This window comes from Amblyomma maculatum, chromosome 1, assembly GCF_055883805.1.
Source record: "Amblyomma maculatum isolate TAMU_Amacu chromosome 1, ASM5588380v1, whole genome shotgun sequence".
Classification (NCBI taxonomy): Eukaryota; Metazoa; Arthropoda; class Arachnida; order Ixodida; family Ixodidae; genus Amblyomma; species Amblyomma maculatum.
In genome coordinates, this window is record NC_139344.1 from 285,576,315 (window position 1) to 285,585,551 (window position 9,237).

The following is a 9,237-nucleotide window of genomic DNA, read 5'->3' on the forward strand; positions in this document are numbered from 1 at the left end:
CCGTGACAATTAACCGCTCAATTACAAAAGTCTTCTCAACAAGCAAATTTCCTCGCCCTCATGGCTCGTCTATTTCCTCGTCGCGAAAGCACTGAAATTTCCTTCGAATTGCTGCTACTGCGACGAACTCAAAATGATCCAAATATCAAAATCCGTTGATGCAGCTAGCTCAGCTGGGCCGATTTGCACTATGTACACTGGTAGGCTCTTGGAATCTTGCAAGTTCTCTACTGGCATTGCTGTCGAAACACACGGGGCAGCACGATTATTAGGGTGCTTTCTCTTCAGCATATAATGCCCTTTCCCAGACGGCCATAGACGTCCGACGGTCGACCGACGGACGTCCTTTTTTGGACCTTCGGACATCCGACGGAAGTCCGGTTATGTTCGATATACGTACAGCGGACGTCCGTCGGACTATCGTTCGTGGATCCGGATCGCGTCCCACGGACGTCCGACGGGCAGCCGGAGGCGGACATTCGGACTTTTCCCGGAACATGCTTGCAGGGCCCGCTATTGGTGTAAAAACTTGCCAATAACATTCGTGTAAAGCTCAGCAAGCATGTGCCATGGAAATTTCAGTCACATACTAGTGCTCAATGCCTTTGTCGTGAGAGTAAAGCAGACAATAGAATATGCAACAGGTTCAAGTTTCCTGTTGTCTGCTTTACTTTCACACACAAAGCACTGAACAGTAGTGTGCAATTAAAACTTCCATCAAAGAGGCACATATGCTAGCTGAGCTTTACACAAATGCACCATTCCTGAAAACATGCTAACCAGCATGCGAGGTTGTAAAAAAAGCATTTTTTTGGCTTTATTGAAAAACTGCATGCATAAATAGTCTACACTAAACAAATATCGATGTTAAGGAATGGCATGGTAAAATGCAGGCCAACTGGAGTATTAAGAATCTGCTTGAATAATTTTTTTTTTAATTATCCTTGGCCGTGACAGCTCTTCCCTTGGGGAGGTGGTGGAGGAAAACGTATTTATTGAAACCTAATATTTCGGAATTAGCGAGGAGATGATCGAGTTCTCTGTGGGCGGCCTCCGCAGGCCGGGATTCCAGGAGCAGTTACTATCCTGTGCATTTGCTCGATCAGCTGTTGCTGGTCTTTCAGGCCTAAGATGGAAAGAGCAGGCTGGGCTCCTCCTGCAATAGAAGGGGAAATGAAATTCAAGTTATCTGTGCTGAACTTTGATTACACATCTCCAAGGGCAACTGCCAGTTTCTCTCAATTGCTTTTTCCAGGTGGCACTGTACGCATGCATCTCCATTCAGAACTGTCACATACTATATAGAAAGGTCATATAACTACAGCAAAACCCATGCAGAATAACAAAAGATACAAACGTAGTTTGACCAGAACCTGGCATTCAGTATTTAATGTTTTTATGTCGTCTTTTTGAACATGCCACTCTGACCAAACATGGCATGTTATGCTTGCTGCTATGCGCCCTCAGCAATGCCCAAGAAATGGAGTGCACATGCAGAGAAACTAAGCATAAAGGATGCTGTATATGAACATAAAGCACAGCCAGAGCATTGCAGTATTACACAGGTACGCATTGGCGGCAGAAACCTGCATTTTGAGCGGTTTAACAGGCAGATTTCTAAAGTCATTGTTCCTGCTCTGAAAAGAAGTGATCAATAATAACATCATTTAAAATTGTTACCTTTTTGTTCTATAAACTGCACATTTCGCTGGTTTCCATGTGCCCTCTACCGAAGACATTCCCTGGGCGTGTCGGGGGTATATCGACATCAACATCTAGGCTACAAGCGTCTAGAAAGCGTCTCCTTAGAGCAGCTGCGACGAAGTAACTTATCTGATAACATGCAAGCTGCTGCAGCAGAATAAAGATAGACATTTGACATGTGGCTAAAGCCCAATGTGGAAGCATAGCCCGCCGCAGTGATTGCGCAGTGTTCATGCTTCTACAAGAGTTAAAAGTAAAGTTAAAAGTAAAGTTATTTGTTTACCCACAGCGCTATATGTGACATTACAATAGCAAGGCTTATAGTCACACAAAACACAAAAAGCTGACAACCACAAGCTCCTGATGTATTACCGGCAGCATGCAGCATGGATGTTAGTTACTGAAATATGGCTGCACAATTCTGGCAACCAGCTGTGCATGTATGTCATGGATTTCTCAACTACGCACAACAAATTACAAAAAAAATAATGGTATTTATAAATGCAGCCAGCTGTTCACAAGAAACACTGTAGCTTATTTATGGGGAAGGTAGTGGGCGCCAAAGAAACTGCCCCTGTAAAGGCGCCTAATTTGCCCCTATGTAATATCGGGGACAAGTGTGTGGAGTACACAAACTGCAATCAAAGCACATAACTTTCACATCGACCAGGAAACTCGGACCATACTTGTCGATGTGAAAGTTGAACATTAGTTCTTTCATGTGTGCAAGAGAAATAAGGTCACAATTCGTTTACATCGCGATTCTAGTCCAAAATCTACACATACTGTCCAGAGACTTTCACCCCTGCAGTATAAGCCACCACTTGGGTAAGAGATTAGTAAAAGAAGTGTATAAAAGACATTAGTGCTGTTGGACAGCCATAGCTATAAAAATGGAATTGACATTGGAGTACTGCCTTAAGGCGGGGCCTAGGGCATTACAAAAGCAAGAGTTAGTGTCCGCTGGTCCTTATTTGAACGAACAAAAAGAGGGGGGGGGAAAGAAATCTACCTCAACTACATGTTTTGAGTGCCACCAAGCCGCAGTTAGTATTAAAGATATCACACAGTTTTGTGGAAGATTTGGGAGCGCTTTGCTGCTTTCTTACAGGATTGGACAAAAGAGCTCACCATCTTCAGAAAGGCACGTTATATAGAAATGAAAATAGTGAATTTACTGCATCTGGCCACAACAACTTGCACACGGAGAGGAAGATGAATTGAAAAATTTATACATGAATGTACGTATTTACAACAGGTGAAACAATGACCATGATCTATGCCGAAGAGGAAAGAGATCAAAATTTAGCTCAGAACGAGTTCTCCAGGCTGCGGGGCCGTTTCATTAACTTCGGGACTCCGCCCACATTTCTCATCCCCAATGACAACGAACTCACACATGACTGGCTAACAAACATTTTGGCATGTCTTTCCACTTTCATAAGTTCTTCACCCTCTCCCTAATACAAGCAATGCAAAAGGGACAACAAATTCGTTTCACAACAAACAGAATTTAGAGAATGGACCTCGAAATGATTGGCTCACTAGGTCACATGCCAAACTCTCTCCCCTAGGAAAAAAAAAAAAATTAGAACCCATCAAAACGGTGTCCCACGTGCGCAACCATTGCCCAAAGCTTGCATCCTTGGCGGCTCCTTTTACAGGGCAATTATTGCAATTATTGGCGTCCGAGTCAGCACCATTGCGGACCACATCAGAAGAGCCAACCAACATCCTCCCGCTCCGCATCATACCGTCACTGTTACACACTTGCCCTTTTTCAACGCCGCCATCTCCCACCATTGTTGACATCCAGGGTTGGAATCCTCAACGAGACCCCACTCAGCGCGCCTGCACTGAATAATTGTCACTTTTATGGGCTCCCCAACAAGGAAGCGGGCCTTACACCCTTCAACCTGACAGTGTTTTTTCTTCGAACGATAAGCAGTTCTTCCAAAAGAGGTGCTCGTTTCAAAGCTGTGCTGCCTCCGGGTGATGGGTCCAGTCAGCGTACTAAGGACCCCTTAGTACGCTTAGTACTAAGGACCCCTTAGTTATATACTGTTCGTAAATGAGCCCCCTACATGACACAGCAACGAGAACAAACTGCCTGTACCCGCGTCTTCGAGTGCGACAGCAAAGTCCTCGGAAGAGGGGACTTCTTTCCCTCTCTGCCTACGTTTCCGTTAAGCACTGTAGCAGCTGTAGCTGCCTCTCTGTGCGCGTCTCTCCGCCTCTTGTCCGAGGGCAAGTGGGAGACGCAGCTAGGCATTGAACAGGTGACCCAAAAAGAGCAGACTAATAATGGTGCCTAGCATACCCACCGATCCCTTACAGAAATCATTAAAGAAATGAAAGCAACACATCAGATAACGCTACAATGTTTCTAAGTGCAAAGTCGACAACTCCAAGTCATATAAATATATGTACATCTCCGCACATTAGCTAGACAGAAACAGTGCAGAGTAAACTAATAATTCAGTGTCAAAAATACTATTAAAAGGGGATAAAGGCCATGGGGGGCTGCGATGATTAGTACCGTTTTGCCTTTAAACTACAATAACATACTTGTTGCAAGCTTAAAATCGAAGATTCACACCTGTCCCACCCACAGCAATGGAACACACATCTGACTCAAGTCTGCAGAGAAAGAGCAAGCTAGACTATTGCAGATGCACCCTTGGTTATTTTTCTGGCATTTCTGAGGGTGAAGAATCTGACTTGTCAGTAGCATGTATATGAATAAGAATCCTATGACAGTAAATGCATCAGATTTTCTGGAGTGGCTTTTCTTTGCTGACCACATATTGAGGTGAGCTATAATTTATCCAACTTGGCCTAGGTTTATTCTATGAATAACAAAGCTATAGCAGGTACACAGTCGTCCACTCAGGCTGAACATGCGAGTGCGTGGCATGCACTTTTTGAGATGCCACTGCATCCATCGCAGCTGCACACCGTAGCGAAGAGGCAGACAGCGTGAAGTACCAGCCTCTAGTCCCTCTACCACCACTGGGGTCCCAAACTAGGGACCCCTTGTTTTTGTCAGGACAGGCCCCCTCAGTGTCAGCTAGTGAGTAACCTCCTGTATTTGTATCTGATGGCAATGTTTTCCACCACCACCCACAATACGCAGCTGCGCATCATAGCAGATGTGAAGCAACAGTTCCTGGTCCTTCTATGCATAAGCCACTTTGCCTTGATGCATGCCTGCGCACCATAGTAAAGAGGCAGACGACATGACGCAGCAGCTCATGGTACCTTTACACATGAGCCCCCCCCACTGTACTTCAATACGCACCATAGCAAATATACAGACTACGCCACACAGCAGCTCCTGGTCCCTCTATGCATAAGCCATTTTGCCTCAATACGCACCTGCGTACCTGAGCGAAGAGGCAGACGTGAAGCTGCAGCTCCTGGGCCCTCCATGCACAAGCCACTTAGCATCAATGCACGGCTGTGCACTGTAGTAAAGAGGCGAAGAACGTTAAGCAGCAGCTCCTGGTCCCTCTACACATCAGCCATTTTGCCTCGATGTGCATCTGCACACCGTAACAAACAGCCAGATGTGACAAAGAAGCTCCTGGTTTCTCTACACATAAACCACCTTGCCTCAATGCACATCTGCACACTGGAGCAAAGAGGCAGATGACGTGAAGCTGGAGCAGCTAGTCCCTCTACGCACAAGCCACTTAGCCTTGATGCATGGCTGTGACGGATGCATTGCTATTTTGCAAACTGCATGCCACACATTCCCATTCAAGCTAAGAGTGGACGACTGTGTAAACGTAAAATACTGGTTATTTACTTCAACGGACAATGACAAAAAGTAACATGGTGGACAATGTAAAAAGAATTTGCTGCATGAAGTTTGTTGAAACCAGTTCTACATCCTACATGTAAACAAGCTAAAACCTTAATGTCGAAGGGATGTCCTGTGTGCTTAAAATCATCACGCTCAAACAACTTCAACACTGACAATCATGATTCAATATTAATAATATAGATAATGATACAATACTCACTTTTAGCCATACCAAAGAAATGAGAATGCAAAGGGATGTTGCTGTTTTTCCCCCGTGGATGACAGTTTTCCATGTTCAAAGTGCTGCTTCCTGTTGGCTTACGAAATCGGCTACAGCAAATGGCATCTGAAAAATTTTTGGAAGCCTCATGCTAGTCTTCAACGAGAAAAGCATTGCCATACAGAAGCAGAACACAAATACTTTTACAACACACTAAAAGCACCAACTGCGGTGCTGTTTTTAGGATGACTAGGTAGAGGTTTTGCTGTAGCAAGCCAAATGTTAGCCTTCAATAAGGAAAGCATTCCCATACAGAAACAGAACACAAAAACTTTTACAACACATTAAAAGCATCAATTGCACAAATGCTTGTAAGATGACCAGGTGCAGGTTTCTGCTATAGCCCACATCATGTGACCAGCGGTTATCAGAAGCCTTGTATGTGAGCATGATGCCCTAGATTCAATTTATGGCTATCACTGTATTAACAAGCATGGGTTTAAAGCTACTTTAATATGATAATCTAAAAACATGGTAAGAGTTTTCAGTGCGAGACATATGCTCAGTATCATGCACTATAAGGTGCTGCATGGCTCTAGTGTAGCTTTGGCATTATCTCGCTGTCAATAATGCAATGAAGTTCTGAGGAGCCTTTGAATATCTGTAAGGACAAAGCAACAACAATTTTGTTTTCATCTCACTTTTGCTCAACTCGTTTTTTTTTTTTTTTTTTTTTTTTTTTTTTTGAGGCCGCGGTTTGCATGGCCTCCCAGTATGCCTGTTTTGCATAAAAGAAGGCGTTGCAGGCACCAGAGCTCACAGCCCTAATGTATGGCGGCGGCGGTATGTCAAATTCCTGCCAGAACCGCGCAGAACAACAGGTCAAGAAAAAGACAAGTGCTGACTTTTTTTTTCTCTCATCTCCTTGTCCGGTTGTTCTGCGCGGTTCGGTCCCCCATGCATAACCAACATGCGCAAGGTGCTGTCCTGGTTTGTCAAAGCTGAAGGAGAGTACTAAACCTTTAGTTATTTAGTAGCTACAGACGTTCCTTCTAGAAACTGTAGTTGCCGTAAAGCTCGAGAGAGAAAGATCAGCGGCTGTCCATTAAAAAAAAAAAAAAGAAAACAAAGAAAAAGAGAGAAAAAAAAAAAACTCGCGACGTTTTCACAAGTGTAGGCATGTCGCACGATGGGCTCGAGGAGTGCAAAAGTTTTCTCGTATAGTTTTTACAACTCAGCACGTTGCGCATGGTTAACAAATTAACTCCTTTAAAGCTCGGGCATGCACTCCTTTATCAGAGACAGAGAAGTTGCGCGGCTTACTGGCGCAGCGTCCAGTAATGCCGAGAAAGATGGCCCTCAGACTTGAGGCTGCACTTTAGTTAGTCGGCGCGGAGCCATCCTGTCAGTCTCGCCTAAAACACTCGACCGTTCGGTTGCCCAAAAGCTCACCACTATCGGTGCATCGAAAAGTTCCACTAAAGAAACAAAAGTTCGGTGAAATACTTACTCTGGAATCGGCGGGTGAAAAAAGTGTGCCAGCCGCACCAAGCCACAGCAAAAACAATGCTAGCAGTGCATTACAGCCGTAGGTATTTGTAACTGCGCAGAAAATGCAGAACACGGAAACGTGAAGCCATCTTCCATGACTAAACGTCAACTTGTCAGGTGGATTGGATTGGCTCATTTCAGATTTTTTTGAGGATAGGTTCGGTTTCGTTCTTTTTGAGCTTGCTGCTTGCTGCGTCTGTTCAGCCACTGATTAAAATTTCACCGAAGCATCATGATAGAAAAATGTTTAATGGTCATTTAACTTTTAATAAAAAATTTTTGATAGAAGAATTCAACGATGAAACACGCGGAAAATAAAAAAAAACTGTTTAATGGAAACGCTTTCTATCGCATCGATTCGCTCTGGCATCATATAATGCAGACTTGACGGCATTACTGATTTATACGCAGTTCAGACGAGCACGACGACTACAAACTATATCATAGCTGTGTAAAAGCAAATCCAGTGGCGGACGTACGGCGGCTGTCCGCTGGGCGAACGGATTCGACCATCCGCTTTCGTACGTACGCCGGAATTCCGGCGGACGTCCGAAATCGGCCGCCGAGTTGCGGCCGAGTTCGGCTGTCCGTCGGACGTCAGTGGCCGTCTGGGTTTGCGTTCGAAATATGTGCCAGCAAGAAAATAAAGAGCCTTGCTACATACTATCACAAGAGTACTTGAATATAGTTCCTTTTCTAAATGCAGATCAGAAATTGTTCACTTCGGAGTAAGTTATATCTTATGTGCAGAGCTTGTTCCCACCTTTTAATCTCGAGGAAGTCTGTCAGTGACACGAACAAATGACGGACTTCCAAGTAATCGTTTCAATAGGCTTCGTTGCCCCCGGTGCAAATTTGCATGCAGGCCAGCATGAAGAGGCCTATTGTTAAAAACAAACGAACAGACAGCTTCGTCTTAAGAGAACAAACGATAACGCCTTTAGCGCTGTCTCGTCATTCCGCCAATTGTAGGCATCTAGAGGCTGGCACGTAGTTGGAAAAGCGTACGTCTGTGTGTTTTTTTTATTTTAGGGTAAAGACTCAGCATATTCTCGGCGCACACCCTGCGTTTACAGTGAACGGCATAGAATTAGAGGCACACATTCCGGCGGCTTGATTCCCTGTCACAAATTGCACTGAAGCTGGAAAAGAAGGTAGATGCGAAATAAGAAGCGAAAAATTGCATGACAGCACGCTGAGCCCTGCGCAATGAACGGCTACGTCATAATTTAATACAAATGACTTGCGCGTCAGGATATCGCGTAATAAAAAGAAATGAAACCGAAGAGCAGACAATGTTACTAGAACGCTGGTTCTGGCGAGCAAGTCAACAACGCTGTAACACTTGTTTCACGGCATTAAATTTGGCATCACACAAACCCGTCCTCTGAGGAAATAGATGCCTTCGAAGCCAAAACTGTCATAACTGCACTGCAGCCGTGCAGAGTGCAACGGCAGCACGTGTATGCCGGCCGATCCATGCTTCCGCGCCACGTGTAGCAGACGACGCACCCGGCAAGGAGCAAGAGTAGTGCCTCGATGCGCTCCTGGAGAGCGGGCGCGCATCGAGGCCGGTCTCGAGGGAGGACGCGCACTCTTTCTTACGGCCTTCTCAATCGCCGCGGGAGCAATGGGAACGTTTCTCCTTGAGTTACGCTCTCCGCCGCCAAAAGGGGCGCGACCTGCTCACTGTTCGCTCCGCGTCTGCTTCAGCGGCAGCGGGTGGCTTTTGCCTGGTTTCGTGCTGTCGCTCGCGGGTTTCGTGGTGAGTGCAGCCTCAAAATGAAAGGACACAGAACGTAGATGCTGCAGCGCCATGTCGTCATCTAATACACACGTGCAAGGAGTCTTTATCATATTTACACTATCGCTCAGCAAACGTTCGACAAGTATATGACATACATTGCGGCATGGTAGCTACTTTTGTCCATTTTAGTCCGAATTTTTCCCAAGG

General features: G+C 45.2%; 1 long non-coding RNA gene across 1 annotated transcript; it reads right to left on the bottom strand.

The window, feature by feature from the left end:
* Nucleotides 1-301: 301 nt before the first annotated feature.
* On the bottom strand, nucleotides 302-7,392 carry LOC146206733 (uncharacterized). The gene is made up of 3 exons (XR_014704498.1): nucleotides 7,243-7,392; nucleotides 5,733-5,858; nucleotides 302-1,156 (listed from the first exon to the last, which is right to left on the bottom strand). It is a non-coding gene; the product is annotated as an uncharacterized LOC146206733 (long non-coding RNA).
* Between the last annotated feature and the right edge of the window lie 1,845 nt (nucleotides 7,393-9,237).